We start from the raw sequence: 19,123 nt of genomic DNA, 5'->3' as shown, positions 1-19,123 counted from the left end.
TAATAATTTATGTAAAATATGTGTGATAGAGTGGATTGAAAAAAATCAAAAGGGTAAATGCAAAGCTATAAGAATCATGAAAGGGAAGCCTAAATGTGTTTAAATATATTTTTATTCCTTCCTTATTACCAATAAGACACTTATTTGATTACCTATTTATTTAATCTTAATAAAGAGGATCAGATTCTTATTGCCTTTGCTGTTTCTTTTGACTCCAAGTTGAATTCTCTAGATTTTTAGAGATTTCTCAAACCTGTGACAAAATCCAATCATTTAAATCAAGAAAAGAAATTTCTTTCCTTTGAACAAGCACCAAATAGACACCAAAACCATGGTTGGGTTTAGCTGAGTGAGTGAATCAAGATTTGGGTAGCAGGGTTCCGTGTGTGGGGGATACCTTACATGCAGTACCCGGCTCATTTGCATGGAGTCCTCGGGATCTAAGAGGCTGGACATCCTTATTCCCACAGATCCCTGGGGTGGATGGCCCAAGATCAAGTGAAGGCAGCTCAGGGGGTAGGATGAGAGCCTTTGCATCTCATAATTAGTCTTTTCTGAGCATTTTTACCTCCTGCCAATGCTCCAGATAGCAGGTTGGGTCTCCCCGCAACTTACACAAGGGGACCCCACTTTCCTAAGACCCCTGCTGTGGTTTGAATAGAGGAGGAGCTCCACTAAATTGCCATGTGTTGTCTGTGGGAAAGGGTTGCACACACCAAGGAACTGAGCAGGTGGAAAGAGACTCCTCTCCATTCTCTTGGGCACACACCTTTTCTCTTGAATTGCCAGGGGAGGGTGGAAATACCTACTTTTGCAATGCCTACACATATAACACTTCATAAACAAAAAGTTAAAAGGAAATAGAGAAGTCTGGTAGGGGAGAAAAGAAAGCCACCACGAGAACTTCCAAGGTATCGATTTCTTCCCAGCCAAGGCATGTCATTCTTTGGTGGATGTAAGGCTTAAGGAAGGCCTAGTGCCAGGAGCAAATCAAAAGAGGAAGCAATTCTCCTTTCACAGAGTGGAGATGATGCTAACTTTGCTTAAACGACCTGGGCAGTGCCTTCTGTATGTTATATGGAGGGAGAAGGGGTGGAAAAATAATCCTCTGTGATGTCCCTGGTCCGTGGCAGAAAGAGAAGGTAATTTATTATCTTTCGCCTCAACCTAAAGAAAGGTAAGAAAATAAATTTGAGGAAGAATAACCTGCAGCGTACACATTCAGCAGGTCCATAGTTTCCCAAGCAGATTTCCAATGGATTCTTTTTATGAAAATGTCCCTTTCATAGCGGTGCAACCTCTCACAATAAGGCAGGATTTCTAGTCAAAACGAATGTCCGCTGTGATGCTGACAGCCGCCCAGTGGGGTGGGGTCACACAACAGCACTGCAGGCATCCAAGGGACATCGGTTCTCGACCCCTGTGTCAACCTCTGGCGTTCCCAGGGTCGGGTCAGCATCCTAAGGATGCCTGTGGCCTCATTCGGGGACACCTCTGGGGTATCCCACAGAACAGGGGCATTCTTTGCCAAAAGCATTCCCAGCCAGCCCCATTTTGTGGCTTGCTTTGTAGAGCGATACTGTGGAGCATGAAAACAAAAATGCCTGGGGAGTGGAGGTTGGGGCAGAGGTTGCTGGATCATCGAGAAGCCTGGAAAAGACAGCCTCCTCTCTGGTACGGCTTTGATGGGGATTATGGATTCATACTGGAGGAGTTTGAGATCAAGAAAGGATGCCTTCTTTATGCAGTCCATAAAATATGTGAGCCACACACAGTGCACATTCATACTGTGGGCTTTTATTTTTCAGCCATTTGGCAAACCCTGGATTATCATCTCTAAGGAGCATGCAGACTGTTAACATTCCGCCCTTGTAGGGTTGGATTTGTGGAAACCCTGCGCTCCAGGAAAGTACCAAAGTCAGCAGAAGATGCTACTGTCCCCAAAGTCTCTGCCACAAATCCTTCACCCTAGAGCTACACATTTGGGTTCATTAGGAACTCACTCCAAGCCTTACTGTCTCTTAGTCTGGGTGCATTTTCCTGGTCACAAGTAACACAACAGAAGGGAAAATGAAGGGTGAGAACTGAGAAGGGACACGTGATGGGAAAACTGACATTCTGCTCAGAAGAAGGGGAAGTTTGGGGTAGAAATATAATTCTGCTTTTAAAAAATACACCTATTTCCACAGAAAACTGCAAGTCATCAAGACAACTGTATGTGATGTCACTATGTCCAATACCCTCTATTTTATAAGGCAGACACACAAAAGGTATATTCAAAGCAAATTTCCGTGAAGAAATATGGGAGAGAGCAGCTTTTTCTGTAAGAGGTAAAGTTTATGTTACCGTATAATTTGCTTATACAGAACGTACTCATCTTTAAAAACTGGATAATAAAACACTGCACTTTGGTACAATAATTGGAAATTTTTAATACCTTATTATGCTTAAAATTTTCTTTTCTGAATAAATCAATATGTAGTTACTAAAAATGATAATAATCAGCCTAATAAGTGATACACAGATAACTCTGCCCTCTAATAAGTGGTTACAGATAACAGATATACAGACGCTCGTTCACAGAAGGTGGAAGACGGAGTGTGCCTTTTTCTACGAGTACATGCTTTTCTCCTGAGGGCGGCACAGGGCTTTGCTTTTTTACTCGTTGGAAGGCCTGTAACAATCCGTGTATCAACTCTACCTCACCAAAGCTAATTTCAATGTCCAGTTCTGAAAACTTAGAAAAGATGATTCAGAGTACATTCTTTTAAAAATCAAATGAAAACAAAACCCCTATTTCAAAAAAGACTTCTACGCCCCCATGTTCACTGTAGCATTGTTTACAACAGCCAAGACATGGAAACAGCCCAAGTTGGATTAATGGCTAAAGAAGCTGCGGGCACCATGTAGGAACAGAGATGTATACGCAAGGAGTCCTATCATCCATAAAGAAGGAAACCTTGCCATTGTGACGTTCTAGGTGAGCCTCACGGGCATTATGCTAAGTAAAATAAGTCACACAGAGAAACACAAATACTGTGTGGTCTCACTTTTACGTAGAATCTAAAACAGAGCGAAACTAAACTCATAGATACAGAGAATTGATCGGTGGCTGCCTGAGATGGGGGTGGGCGGGCAATGTAAGTGAAGGAGGTCGAAGGGGACAAGCTTCCGTGATAAGATGAGTCAGTCCTGGGGATGTCACGTACAGCATGTCACAGCATGTACAGGATGTCACACACAGCATGGTGGCCACAGTCAGCAGCACTGTGTCCTGTATTTGAAAGTTGCCAGGAGTGTGAATCATAAAAGTTCTCATCACAAGAAAATAAATTGCAACTATGTAAGGTAATCAATGTTAACTAAACTTATCCTGGTAATCATTTTATGATAAATATGTATATAGAATCATTATGTTGTGCACCTAAAACTAATGTTGTACATCAATTTTATTTCCATAAAAATAAGATTAAAATTCTGCAAAGTCTCAAAAGAAAATCAAATGATTAGGAAAATCATGTCAATATTAATTACCCTAATTACCCCATTCTGTCACTAACAATGGCTAATGTGTGTGAAAGAAAGAAGAAATTTACTTGCAAATCTCTAGGTGTGACCTTCTATTTGAGTCATCAAAAATTCTGATCCCTCACCTCTGGAAGTAATTAGAAAATGTATCATCTTGATAATAATAATAATATGAAAGTGAGAAGCTAGCACATAAACAAACAGAAAAGAAGAAGAAATAAATTAAGATATATCTAATGCTATTTAACATGGAGGCTATTCATAGCAGATTCTTAGGTTTGCTTCAAATCCACAGAAGTTATCCCATTGGTTTTCATCTTTATCAGATATTCCCTTTTTCTCCCTAGTCTTATAGCAAGTCTAAAATTTCCCAAAATGCCTGCATCAGATATATTTTATGTATCTGTAGCCTTATTCCTAGATGATCAATGAACGAATGTTCCTTCTTAGCAGACGCTTTCTTAATTTTCTAATAACCAAGCTCCGACTGGAGGAAACCGGGTGGACATGGGCATGCATTTCAGATCTGAAAATACTCTGAAGAGCTCCTCTGCTCTGGGTCTCTGCTTTGGAGAGGTAAGATAGACCCATTTCACAGAGGGAGTAGAGGCTTAGGGCAGCAGAAAGAAAAGGAAATAAAGTGGGCATATATATTTTACACTTTCTCTCTCAGCTTGTATCAATACTGATCTGTTATAGATCTCTTTATTATCTTAGAGGCATTTAAAAAATCTGCTTTGGGGGTGATTTTTGTAAAATTAGAATAATATCTGTATGTGTCTATGTGTCTGCCAGTGCTGTTGTGAGCCTTACAAGGAAAGGATCTATGTAAAACTCAGCACCAATCTGTCATTCTAATGTCACTATGTGGTCCTGAGCCATACCTGTAGGGCAGAGAGAACAATGCCATTTAGCTATTTTTAAAAATGAAGCACTTTCCAATTCTACAGAACACTTAAAGATAAAAGCTTCTACTTTATTGTTTTATAAATGAATAACTAAAACCAAGAGGGGCAAAGTGAGTTGGTGAGGTTACCCCACGAGTTAGGGACGAGAATGAGGCCAGCACCCATCTCCTCAGTCCAGGTTCAAGTGTGCCCACTATGTTATAATGTGCTCGGTTTTTAATGTAGTGCACTCAGCAGTGTAGATAGCCTCTAAGTCACCCCTGGGGAACAAGCCACATTATTTTAGAAAAAGCATTAGCTTCTGGGACCACGAGCGCCTGATTTCACAAAGTGCTTCTGCAGGACAGTTAAAAGCAGCTGCCATTCTTCTTAATTAGTTGAATAACTTGGCCAGTGCATCTCAGAGAAACCGGTGGGCACATGAGCATGCGCTCTGTGTCAGACTGCCGCCCCGAGCCTGACACAGCCGCCGTTTCCTCCATCTCCAGAAAAAGTCCTTAACCACAAGTAACGTGCATTTCAGAGTAAAAGCTGAACACCAGCTAGCAAGTGTATCTCTTCAATATCACACAGTGAATCAAGTGTCTGGATTCTAGGAGCAGAAGGAAGTCAGCTTGCATGTAGGCATGGTAAGATTAAGGTGAGAGTAGATACACTTGGGAAAGGAAAAAATAGGCCAAACAGAAGAGTGAGAAAATTAGCTCAGCTGATTTGATGTGAACATCTGCAGAAGTTGCTAATGGGCACTATGTTTAATTAAATCCACCAGACATATGTGTGCCAGTTATCTGTGGAATGGTTTTTCCCCACACTGCACCTGTTGCTGGCTGGGGAAGGCTTGCACTCGATCATGTGCAGTGTTGGAAGGGTTCGAGGGAGATGAATTCTAGGCTCCAGTCTGATTCACTTAGAGGCAAGCCCTTCACCAGTGGGAGATAATCAGGTTTTGGCTACAAATACAGACTGAAAATGCAAAGACATCACAACCTCACCACTCTTCAAACCCCCCATCTGGAGCTCCTCATATTTCTGACCTAGAGATTTGAAAGACAAATTCATACTGTGAATCTAACTTCGAAGAGGTCATTCAACCTGTTCCACTGGAAGGCAAAGTATTTAAGTTTTTATCAGGCTCCATTTGCATACAAATGACTATTGTGTAAATAACAAATGGTCTTTGTACATCCGAAGAGGCTTGTTTTGGGCAGATGTTTCCTTGGTTATTCCACATTTAGTCAGGCATTAGTTCGTGTCTAGCTACATCCCAAGTTGTTCCTTTGATAAAGGGTCTCCACTAATTCAGACAGATCATTTCCCCAAGGAAGCGGGTGTTGGGCTCCACCCAGTGCACTGGGTTGCCAGTGGGTGCACATGGAACTGATAAAGCATTGGGCCCCGCTGACTAACAATACAGCCTCTGGAGTGAGTTCCAGGTCCCCACTTGCTGGCTAAATGACCACCAAACAAGTTACTTCTGCTCTTTGCTCATCCTTAGCAAAGTTTATTCATCTGTAAGGTGAAGATAACAACAGCACCCATCCCATATGGTACTGGTGAGGTCTAAATGGACCAATGCATGGCAAGTGCTTAGAGTTACACTGGCACAGGGGAATGCCACCAACGTAAACTACAGGGTGGAGCAAAGTAGGTTTAAGGTTGTGGGTACGAGAACCACAGTTTATTCTTGTGTTATTATTGATTAGTTATCGTATTATTTTCCATAGGAACCTACTTTTGCCCCACCCTGTGTTTTCATTAGTTATTACTAACAAGCTAATTCTAGTCAATATCAATCGCAACTGAGCACTCAAAGTGCGAGTACAGAGGAGAGAAATGTAAATTAAAAACCAAGCCTGAAGTTGAATAGAGCTATTTGAGTAAGACCTATAATATTATTTGGACTCATGCTATTTATCTCAGTTCTACGTACCAACAGTCACTTTATCACAGCCACACTCTCTCCCCCTCTTCCTCACACAGACGCACAGAGATGTATGTTCATGTGCTGATGTGATTTGGTGAATTAAAAATGTAGGTTGATAGAAAAGTTATGTTCTTGGCTATATTTCCCCATTAGTTCTGTGCAAATGTGTAGAGTCAGTACTGCTTATTTAAGTTTTAGGCTATTGATATAACATGGAAATGTTTTAAATCTAGTGATTTCTTCATGACCTAATGAGGAAACTCTTGGAAACAGATCCTTGGGGGAAGGGAAGGTGTGGAGAAAAGGCAATAAGTGACAATGGGATCGTTAACCACTTACCCACCCTTCCCTTTCCTCATACCAATATGAATCACCCCAGGGTGCAAAACCAAGGTGAATGAGATCATGAAGTGAAGCATTTGTGGTCTTACTAGGAGTATAGAATGTGAGTCAGAGGATGCCATGCGCCGGAGATAACCTTGCAGACTTCCGCAGTAACACTACTCTGAGGGCGGGGAGACAGTCTGCAGCAGAAGAGACACTTGAGATCACTGAGATTGACATTGGACTCCCATAGCACCTCTTAGTGGATACTTCCTGTTTTTATCTCTTCACTTGCCTTTATTTCAGCTTTATTGAGATCTGAATGGTGATGAAAACAATTGCTTAAAAACACAGTGCTCTCACCCTGGCTGGTGTGGCTCAGTGGATTAAACGCGGGACTGTGAACCAAACAACCGTGGGTTCGGTTCCTGGTCAGAGCACATACCTGGGTTGTGGGCCAGTTCCCAGCAGGGGATGCATGAGAGGCAACCATACATTGATGTTTCTCTCCCTCTCTACTTCTCTTCCCTTCTGAAGATAAATAAAATCTTCAAAAAACACACACACAGGGCTCTCTATTCCCTTGCAATGTATTTAAATTTTTATATTCAGTATGTATTTTAAATTTTTATCCTTTCATTTAACATAACTATTCATTTAGAATTGTAAATAACATTCAGTGATGTTTTAAATGTTTTGTTTATTTTTTTGAGGCATTTAGAACATTTATAAAGGATAATGTTAGACAAAAAACAACACAGCACTAAATACAGATTAACATTCCCACTCACATCTCTTCCATATTGTGTCTGAGAAGTTTCTTCTCAAATTGCCCCCCGTGGAGTAAAAGTCTGCGTAAACAGATGACTTTGTGCCTGGCCCCAAAGGTCAGCTGGCTGGAGGGTTGTGAATGTGAAGGCAAACCCCTCCATCGAGGACCTTCCTGTAGGAAAAGCTATGTCTTCATTTGAACTCGAGCGCCATGAAGGGGGCCCAGCTTCCACCACGGACACAGCACTCAGCTGGGCTTCCAAAGAATTCCACTGGTGAGAATGACGACGGTCGTGAGAGCGGAAAGCCTTATATTGTCCAAGGCACTTTCACGTGCGTTCTTACAAGAGAAGCTTACAACACTGTAGAGTGAGAAATGTATGTGCAAAGAAATTTTTTCCAGATGAAAAGAGAGAGAGAGAGAGACGTATAATTCAATGGCAGTGCTTGAATTTCTCACACCAAAAGAACTTTCAAATGTGTTCAAATATATCTTGGAAGAATCTAATTTTAACATTTTTCGATGTATACTCTAGACTAGTAATGATACCAGCAACTCTGGTTTGGGGACCGCAGCACAAATCATTCAGATAGGATGTCCTCTGCACCCCTTTACCGGGTCTGCTGTGAGAATGGTCAGCAGGAAACACGGTCCTCACAAATGACTCTTAGGCTGTGATGCCTTGTTCTGTGGGAACATGAGTCTCCCCCACAGGAAAACTCAGGATTGTGGTTTTGGCCTGTGTCCCTTTCCAAGGCCCTTGGACGTACCCATTTTATGTTTCTTAAGCGAAAATGCTTGCTTAACCATGTGTTTGACAGAGCACAAAGTGCGTTTTTAAACTGAGTGGCTATTGTATCCTCTCTATGACCATACTCATACAATTCAAAAGAACTTTGTTCAGAATTTGGCTAATTTTCTTCTCCTTTCTTTCTCTCTCTCTTTTTCTCCCCTCCAACCATTGTTCGACTGTCGAAAGGGCACCCCTCTCATCTCTCAGACTGACGGCATTGTCTAGGACTTCCCACATCGACAAGATAAACGAAAGGCTGCCGTGGACAGGTACGTAACTGTGGAGACAGCAGCCCCGCAGAAGAGGCCTCCTGATCAGAAAGAATGTCTGTCCCACAGTCAACTCTCTGGCTCTGCAGTCACCTTTGACATGACTGGCTGAATAGGAGTTTGTTTTCCAATTTCCATGGTTCAGCCATAGGCCACGCAAAGCAAATACGAGTAAATGAGCAACAGTAGGTACAAAGGAACGTAAGACTACATTCCCTCCTCCTTTGGAAGACAGTTTGGGTAGCACTGACATGTGAATCAGTCTGTTTGGGGTCTTTGAAGTGACTTTGATTAAGGGTTGTGGCCCAATAGTAGTGGAATGGGTGGTGGGGCCATCAAAAGAATTGGCAGTTCCAATGTGGACACTTAGCATGTGCCCCCCACCCAGAGAAAGCCCCAGGTAATGAGACATTGTTTGTCTTTCACTTCCAGTCACTATAAAACCTGCATCTGTCTCATACATGTTTACCAATTTAACTTACTATTTTCTTCACTTTCAGACAAATTTTACTCCCTATTACTTCACACTGTAAATTAGCTTTTCATTCTCAAACACAGGATAATTTGGGAAGCAAACCAAAAGGGAAATATTTGAGACCAGCAATATAGTTGGCAGAGTGGAAAGAACATGGGTTTGAGGTCAGAGAGAATTTATTAAGTGACATGGGTCCCTCCTTCAGAGTCTCCGTTTCATCCTGTGAAAAAGGGAGCACAATACCTCTTGCTAAGTTGCTACACAGATTAGAAATAAAAAACACGAACCACAAACTATGAAGTTATTTGTTTGAAAATGGTCATATTATTATTATTATTAAATTTTTAGGCCTATTTTCTGTTTTCTTCAGAAATACCAGTTTCCTTTTGGTGGGTGCTGTTTTGTCCTGGGCAGCACACATTTCTAGTCCTCATGGGATTTGGATCATAAACACATACATACACAACTCACTTTAAATTAATTTCTCTTTGGTCGTCTATACTATTAATAGCTATGATGAAGGCATTCCTAGGCAATAATTTTAAATGACCATGAAAATCAGAACTACATAGTTATTAATGCAAAGTGTAAATATGGGCAAACACATTCCATTCTGATGAGGATATTTGAATTGTTACCCAGTTTGATTCAGAAGGTGTGAGAAATCTCTGGCTAGTATGGGAAAATCACAGCCTCTTTTTCCATGCTGCAAATATACGAAATTCATCCTAGTCTCTAGTCTCCCGACTACTCCCAAGCTACCATTTCTGGCTGAGAATCTGGTCCATGACCAAAAAGGAGCAAATGCTGCTGTTCTTAGAAAATTTTCTTTTCTAAAAAACGGGAAGATCTGTCCCCATTGTAAGAAAACAGACTAAATGTGTAGTAATCTCTAGGAGTTCCTGAGGCCCCCAGAGGAAAATTACTAAATAGATGTATAGCTACTGAGCAAGTAGCCATCTATATATTCATATAGCAGGCCATTTACCACCTGGATGCCAAAGCTCTGGTCCTTCTTAGCCTGAGACCCAGCCGAGTTGGTGCCTAAGGCCTTTCTGCATAAGCTGCATGACCGAAACCTGGATCAAAACGTTACAAGTTATGTGCCTACAGTGAATTTTTGAGGAATTAGAAAACTTCAGAACTTTCTTAGGGTAACAAGCCAAGTGAAGTCGCAAGGCACTTGCACTGCCCTCGTGCTGCTCAAATCGCTTCCCCGGCCTTCAGCTCATCCGTGTGCCCTCGCTGATCGCAACCAACACCTGCCGTCCAGACAGGGATGACGATGGTGTCCCAGACACAGTGTCTCGGGCCCTAATGCCCCACTCCTTCCAGAGGTAAGTTTTTCCTCTAAGGAATTAAAAGTACTCTCTATAATTCACAAAACGCTCTTGCTAGCAGGCATTGGACTCATTAAAGATGGAGATAACGCTTTTATTTTCCTGTATCTTATCTCTATACTGCCACATGTTAAAAAAAGAGTCCACCTTCTGCTGCTGTTCTACCACCTTATTTATAAAAAAGCAAAATATTCCAAGTTGCCATTAGAAGTTCAGAAGGAAAGAATCGACAATAAGGAGGAAACATCCTTTACACACTTTAGTGAGATAAGAAATTTCACGAAATGCTACTATTGATTTGGCAGACACCAGAGGTGGGGAAAGGTTCATGAGAACAGCTCATTTCGAGATAAAAATCAGTGAAGCAAGGATCAGAAGAAAAGAGACCCCAAAAGTCATCATTACACGGGAGGATAAGAAGGAAAATTTAAAAGAGATTCTGTTTTGGAGTATGAGGCCTGCTCCCATCACCTAAGACCAGGTGAACGGGGTAATCCCCACATAAAGGAGGACATGAGAGAAAGGGGACATTTGCCAGGCAGGGCTGTATCACAGAGCTGACATGTCCCAGCCATTACCTTCCAGAAGATAAAGACGTACTTTCTATACTTGTATTCATCTGCTTCAGTCGCTCAAAGAATATTTTTATGAAAGTTTATGTAGCAATTAGTGATCATTTCTAGCTGGGAACCATTCATAATTAGTGGAAACCTAATTACTATTTGCTGCTAAATCAGACATTAGCATAAAGTAATCTCTGATTCTAATGATTCTTGATAATTCTAGCTTTAAAAAAAATGTTTGAATTTGAAATGTCTGACCATGACCTACACCCTGTAACATGTACCACTGATTACACTGGTTTTGATCTTTGGTTCAGATGTGGCTCTACTTAATTTGGATCAGGCCTTTTCATAGTTTACCAAATGATCTCATGTGCATTGTTTCAGTGATAGAAAACACGCTGATTTTACAGATAAAGTAAACTGAGGCACAAGAGAAGTGGAAAGGCAGGACTCAACCCAGCCCCCCCAGCCCCAGATCTAACACCCCTTCCACTGACTAGTGCACAAATTAAATCACTCGATGTGATATGTGCCTTCCACAGTAGACTAAAGGTGCCATTCTGCACAAGCAAAATGATCGTTATTGGTATCGAGTGAGCAGAAGTGCAATAACACTGCCCAAATATCTTACAAAAATTTGTCCTAAAAGCTACTTCGAGGGTTGGGAAGGCCACCATCCTTTAATGCCTGAGTGATGTGACACCACTGATTGACACAAACCCAGCTCAGACCTCAGGAAGAGTGGTGGGAAGACAAGCCAAGTCACAATCCAAATTAGTGCAGCTGCTCCTGCAGCTAGAGAAACACAATGTGAGCTTTGACTGACCTTTCAAAGCTCCGTGTTGCTTGAGCTCTGATGGCGCTTGTTACAGAAGAGCAGGGCGGGGCCGAGCTGACAGCCTGGGACATTGACCAACATGCTGCGACCGACGTGTAAATGACCTTCTGACCGGGGGTCTCGAACTGGGAAAAGGAAATGTCATCTCCAGACTTCTCCCACCATGTGTGTAGGCAGAAGTGGTCCTCTAGCTGCCTGTCTTCACCTGTGTAAACAAGTGACATAATGCTGGTGGAGATGATAACATTTTTGATTTTTGGTGTTTATTCCCAAGACTAGCTGTAGTTTTGAAAACATTTCTTTTATCTGAAATTCAACACATTTTTTTTCTTTCTTAAAATGCCACACCTTTCTATGTCCAGAGGATAGGAAGCAGAAAAAATATCTAGCCAGTGTATCAAATATGTCATTATATTATATATTGATATATACCAATACAGCAATGTACTAAATATATCAATGTATCACTGGTCAGGCTGACATTCTTCTCCACCGTCTTTGCAGCTGTACGTCCAGGTCTTCGTGACATCTCTCATGCCTCCATGTCAACTTCCTCCTCATACAGGGGATTTGGCCAAGACATTATAGCATCTTGAGATGTTCTATCCATGGAATTTATGAATTGTCTATTCCTTCTACTTTAAGAGACTTTACCAATTGTTACTAGTGAGTGAGAGAAATGTGTGTTTATTTCTAAAAGCCGGCCACTTGGTAACTTAACAGGTCTTGAAAGTCTTGACAAGGATGGAGTCAAAATGTTACATCCACATACATGGTCAAAAGGTACAAACTTCCAGTTAAATAATAAGTAAGTCATGGAGGTCCACTGTACAGCACAGTGACCACAGTTAATAAAACCATAGTGTACATGTGGAAGTTTCTAAGAAAATAAATCTTAGAGTTCTAATCACAAGAAAAAGATTTGTAATTGAATCATGGTGGATATTCACCAGGCTGTTTTTGGTAATCATTTTGCATTATATACAAATATTGAATCATTACAATGTACATTTGAAATTAATATAATTAATATAATATGTCAATTATATAACAATAAAAATGTTTGTCTAAAAATAAAGCATTTTGTTTTCCCTATTTTTATTCCTATCAACACGGCCAATCAAGGGTCACTATGGCAGTGAAACTTAAATGTGCACAATAATTTCCTGGGTATTTTTGATTCAGTAAGCTCGGGGTGTGGCTTGAGAGTCTGTGTTTTAAAGACATCGCCTGATAATACTGATGCTGTTGGTCTGTGTATCACACTTTGGGTAGCAAGGACGTATGTATTACTTTATAGAGATTGGCAGAGCTGAGCGGGTGAGTAGGATAAAGGTGATATAATTCACATTCCCCTAATAATCTATAAAGATCTGGTAAAAGCAGAGCTTATACTACTGGAAATTCAATCATGCATTAGGAATGCCCTTCAGTTTAGAATCAGTAGACTATCAAAATAAACTAAGTATGACTTTACTTTTGCTTTTCTTAGTTTGCATGATACAGAAAACACTAAATTCTCCTGGTTTGTGAACAAAATGCTAGGCTGTTCTTTGAAAACTGATTGTTTACTTAATACAATTTGGAATGGAATTATGAAAAATAGGGAGCTACCTTGAGGCCTAAGTCATCCAGAAAGTGAGCACAACCATGAGACAGTCGTCACACCCCTGGGGAGCTCCCCAGGGGCCCCTCAGGCCACAGTGGCCGCCCCCACCCCCAGGAGTGAGGACTGGGAGAGCTCTTCTCCAAGAGCAGTATTGTTGAGACTATTGTGCACATCCAAGATGAGAATTTTCATGGAAAGGAGAATTCCCTTTGCTACTGCAAAAGGCAATGTTTTTGGTTAAATGAAATCATCATATCATATTATTTCTTAATATTATATTCCATTTCAGAGACTTATACAGAATGCTTCTGAATTCAGGTTGTTCAACAAACACTAATGCACCAGGCTGTTTTGCTAGGGGCTAGGCATAGAGGGTGAACAAAACATAATTCTTGCCTGCATGGAGATGTCAGTCTGTCTTTGCTCTTTTTTTTCCCTATTGAATATGTCTTCTTATAACTTTGTAGCCCCCTCCCCAAAAATGCCCTTCTTTTTTAAGGACAAAATTGAATCTTGACTCCTGATCCAAAATTTTTTTAAATGTGTGCCATTAGAACATTTGGAAATGTCGCTACAGTTGAGAAGATCATGAATCTTGCCCCTTTTTAAAAATTTTAATTACTATCTAATGTATACATATAAGCTATGGCTTCTGTCTGCACACTGCCTTGCAGCTACTTCTAATTTTGTCCATGATATTATATTGCAATTACTTGTTTACAAATTTGTCTCCTGAACTAGGCTGAAAACGTCGTAATGGAGTCACTGCTGTCCACTGAGTCGCCAACCCAGAAACTGGGCCTCGCTCCATCCTGTTGGCAAATTGTGCAAACACCTCTCAAATCGTCCCTTTTGGGGGAACTCCAAATCTCATTTACAATTACAGTAGTGTCTTCACTTGCCTCTGCTTTGGGCCTCTTCCAGCCTCCCATCTCACACTTCCAGCTTGACATTCTGCAGCCCCAGAGTGAGCTCTCTAAAGGGTAATGGCTCGTGTCAGTCCTGGCATTAGTGGGGTCTCACGAGCATCAGGACAAATCCAAGTCAGTGTAGAAGTTCCAGGAACAAGCACATGTGCAAAAGTTTCCATCGACCTCCTTTGATCTGTAGGGAGTTTCAACATTGTAACGGGCCGAGAAGACCTGCAGTGAAGTAGCCTTTTCTAGCTGTATTTAACCCAGTGTCTCAAACCCCTTTCACTGCAGAATATTTTCCACCAGTAATTCCTATCAGCAGCCTCTCAGTCCGCTAGCTCTGGGATACGCTTCAGGGAGTTCAGGTGATGTGGGTGCAAAGCTCCAGCCTTGCTCTGGACCCATAATTGCCTTTCTGAAGGATCCTGAGTTGACCTCACTTAGAATAGTTGTGTTCAGCCTTTGTGCTTGATTAACAGCAGCTGCTTTGATTTAAAATTTTAGGGCTAGATTTTTAGATTTTAGACTTTAAAAATCATTGGGCACAATGGCATACTTATCATTTTTTAGTAGCCAGAAAAAAATTAAAGAAACAGATAAAATTAATTTGATTATTTTATCTTACTGTATCCAGCTTGTTATTTTACCATAGAATCACTATTAAAAAGTCATATTTTAATCATTAGTATTAAATCACATACCATTTAATCACGTATTATTAATCACTATTAATGTCATATATTGCATTCTTTTTGTGTGTGAAGTTATCCAAACCTGGTGTGTATTTTACCCATCGTTCATTGGAACTGGCCACATGGCAAGTGCTCAGTAGTCACGCATATCTGGTGTCCCTGGGTCAGACACCACAGAGACAGAACGTTTCTATCATTTCGGAAAGTTCTATTGGACAATATTGATTCAGAGTGGTGGTTATTAACTAGGGGTGATTTTGGTCCCCATGAAATGTCTGGTGATGTTCGGAGACATTTTTGGTTGTTGCAGTAGAGGGAGAGGTTGCTGCTGGCGCCCAGTTCATAGAGGCCAGGATGTTGCTAAACATCTTACCATATATAGAATGCCCCCTGACCCCACGACAAAAAAGTTATCAGGACTGAAATATCAAGTGTTGAGATGAGACACTCTAGTCTAGAGAAATGGTGGGCTAACGAGAAATTATCATCTATTCTTATAAAGGCTCTCTCATTCATTCATTCAACAAGTATTAATAGGGCTTCAAATATCACTGGCTACTATGTTAGTACTTTAAACATAAAGACACACTCTATATCATAAAATATAGTCAATGAATGTAATGTGTCGTACTGTATAGGATTCAGAGATGAGGTACAGGAAGAGATCATCAACATTGCTTGTTTTTGTCCATTCCTGGGCTAGCATTAGGTTTTACACACAGATGAGTGGGAAAGGGGGGGAAATGAAGTAAAGCAAAACTAAAAAAAAAATCAGAAGAAAAAAGTTCTTGAAAGAAAATAAAAATAAATAACACACTAAGTTGAGAGACTGGGAAGAAAACCAAGAGCAAAATGGAATGAAATGGAATGTAAGGAATATGTGGAGAAAAACAGGAGCGAGGCCAGTGAGATGAGCCACTACCGTCCCTATTCTAATATTCTCCTGTTTGCTCAGGTTTCCCCTCCCAGTCTCCATGATCCTTCCCAGAGAACCCTCTCTATGACTATCTCCAGCAATCGGTTTTCCTTTTCTTTTCTTTCCCTTTTTCTCCCCCTTCAAGAGTAAAAAAGAACTTATTTTCTAGAAGGACATCAAGTGGCTCTACACTGGGCCTGCAAAGCTGGCCAATTAGAGATTCAGCGGGGTCAGTGTCTGGACAGCCATCTGTCATGAGCGCAGCCTGTCATAGACAGCCCCAGGGATGCAGACAAAGACACACGGCCATTATTTTCCAGAGGGAGCCTTGAAAGCACCTTGGGGCTGCAGTTCCGCACGGGGCCAGGGGCATCCATGTTGGACCACCTGCCAGGAGGTGTGCGTAGGGCTGACCTCTCCCAACCCAATGTGAATAACTTCCGAGAGGTAGCCCCACATAAGGGCAGGGGCTGCAAGCGGGTGAAGAAAGAGAGGAGATTTATAGCTCTAGACTATCTCTCCCTTTTGAAAATGAAATGGCACATTAAGGGGAAAATGGGGCTGGGCTGAAAGGACCTATCCCCCGGGCATGACCAGTTCAATGTTCATTACCCAGTGCAAAAGCGTGGGGTCAGTCCAAGCAAGCCTGCAGAGAAAAGAAAGGGTTGGTGTGTTTAGTACCAGGCAAGCTGAGGCTCCCTCAAGACTTCCTGATCCATTTTTTAAAAGCCCTGTTCTCCATGATTGTTTTCCTCAGAAGGCAGTGTTGGCCTGAAGCCCTGGAGGGCCCTTCTGCATGGCGGAGGAGGACCAGCCTCTAGAATCTTGTTAGGTTCTATGCTAAAGCACGCTGAGATCTGGAAAAGAAGTCTGTATACCATTAAAAAGCTCCTCAAGATTAAAAAAAAGAAGCTAGGTTTTGTGTCTTTTGTGGTCATTTTGATTTTTCTAACCTCTAAGAAATTGTTCAGACTCTTAAAAAGCCTGGCAATTCTCTTAAACCCTGATGATTCTTATAACCACTTAAAAAGGGTCGGCTCTTTCTAAAAATAAGATAATGGTAGCCTCTTTGATTTTATTCCATCAAGGCCATAGACTTACTTAAAGCCCAAGCCATCTCTGTGTTTGGATGACACATGGGAGAGTGAGAGAATTTCATCATCAAAAAATATCACAATGGTAGAGGGCAGTGTTTTCCCCAGCGTCCTGGGGACACAGAGGAGCTCTGGGTGGAAGGACGGAGGTTCGTTTCAGAGTTCCACCACGGACACCTCTGAGGCTGTGCCAGGGAAATCCATACACAATGAAAATACAGACAAGGGAGATTTGCACAGCCTTTAACTTAGGTAAAAAAAACATGTAATTTGTTAAGTAAGAGGGCACGAACACGTGCCACGTCACGCTAGATTTTCTTGAAAAATAAAAAAAATAACAAAGTTAAACTTTCAGTCAACCTGAAAATATTAGCTTTTGATGGGGGCAGGGCGGAACGAATGGAACAGCAGAGCTTTTTTTTTTCGATCACCCATTTTCTGAGTCTTCTTGGCGGAAGAATGATAACGGAGTGAGGCAGCAGGAGTGGGTACCAGGGGGACAATGTTTAGAAAAGTATTAAAGATACAGCAAGTAGCAAAGGTCGTTCTCTATGACTAGTGACCCAAATATATGTCAGGACCCAGTGACAAATGCTGCTTCTCTGAGACTGAACTCATTTCATTGAATGAGTCAGTAGCATATGGAATCCATAGGAATTTCAGACTGATCATTTCTAACGCCGAAGTGGCAAGTGCTTTTTCAGAAGTATATATTGCACGGGCTCAAGAAAGAAGAGATTTTAATGTTGGGAAATTTCCCTCTTTAAACCATACAACAACATCTTGGAGAAAAGGAAGAGAAGGGATTGCCCGTAAGCACAAGACCAAAGGTCAGTGTCAATGGGCCGGAGTCATGTTTGTCTTTCGAAGTCTGACAGAAAGCAGAGTATGTCAGATGCTGTGAGAGATTCAACAGTGAGTTTCACATCTCAAGGCAGACAGTCAATGTTTCTTAAATACTTTCATTGGATTTTTTCTTTCTCTTATTAAATAAAAATTATACCATCAAACTTTAAAAGGTTCCCCATCTGTTTTTTAATTGCCTTGTTTTCTTCCTTATCATTGACTCTGAGGATTTTGTCCTAATAAGAAAGCTCCTCTGATTAGAAAGTTCCTCCTTTGAGTATCTTCCCTCTGACCTTAAGGCAACAACATGTGCTTTCTAACAGATTTTTAAATGAGGAGGAGGATAATGGTGCTCAATAAGATGATAATAAGATGTTTAATGTCCTTTTCTCAGATTAGTGGATGCTGGTTTCAATCTAAAACAAACTCTAATTTTCTATCATTAATTCCCTTCATCACAATTTCAAATATTCTATCTGGTCTTGGAATGGAAAAACTGGTAACAAAAAATGTCAGGTCTGTTGATGTCCTGTGCTTTTTATTAGGACATAAATGGTTGGGAAATGGTGGACACATTCATAATCCTACACTTTTGCCCAAATGAAAGTCCAGGGAGAGCTCACTGTACTTCCACTCCCACCTCTTCTCTCCACGGTACAGGCAGGAGGTGGGGAGCACTGACCCCCAGTGTCCACACAAAGAGATTTGGACAATAAAGAAGGTCGACTCTTTCTATACAGACCTGCCTTTGTGCTCTGTGTGGGGCTTGATCCTTGCGCCCGAGAGCTCAGTAGGTGCCAGGGAGATAGATGTGGCGTGTTAGCCTCACCCAGGGCAGCAGCTGAGCCACTTTCACACAGGCAGGCAGGTACAGCCCAGCCTGGTAACAGATGAGAGCCCCTGGGGAGCCCTCGACTATGGAGAATGGAAAATCAAAAGAAACCATATTGGACACAGATACAAAGGGAGTCCCCCTGCTCCTTTTCTCTCCTCCCTGGTTCCCTTTCTCCCCTTCCTTAGGAAACATCAATGAATGTGGAAAGCTGTCTTCCCCCTGGAAGCATTTGAGTGCCTGGGACTCCAGATGCGATTCTATACAAATGGTTTCCACCCTTTCCTGCCTGGGGAAATACGGGCACTTAAGACATTTGTGGATCCATTTTCTTCTGTCTCTGCTGAGAGGAAAAGGCAGAGGAGGAGTGGAAACACTTTCCAGGCTGCTGGTTGAGTGGAAATGTGATCTTGTGGAAGGGTGGCCAGGTTACTGGGGCTGCCCATTTTGGGGTATCAATGCCACCGTCTGGAATGGGAGGTG

This window comes from Artibeus jamaicensis, unplaced genomic scaffold, assembly GCF_021234435.1.
Source record: "Artibeus jamaicensis isolate MK-2021 breed Jamaican fruit bat unplaced genomic scaffold, CSHL_Jam_final contig_387, whole genome shotgun sequence".
NCBI lineage: Eukaryota > Metazoa > Chordata > Mammalia > Chiroptera > Phyllostomidae > Artibeus > Artibeus jamaicensis.
The sequence above is the reverse complement of the archived record's forward strand: the minus strand, read 5'-3'. Positions refer to the sequence as shown.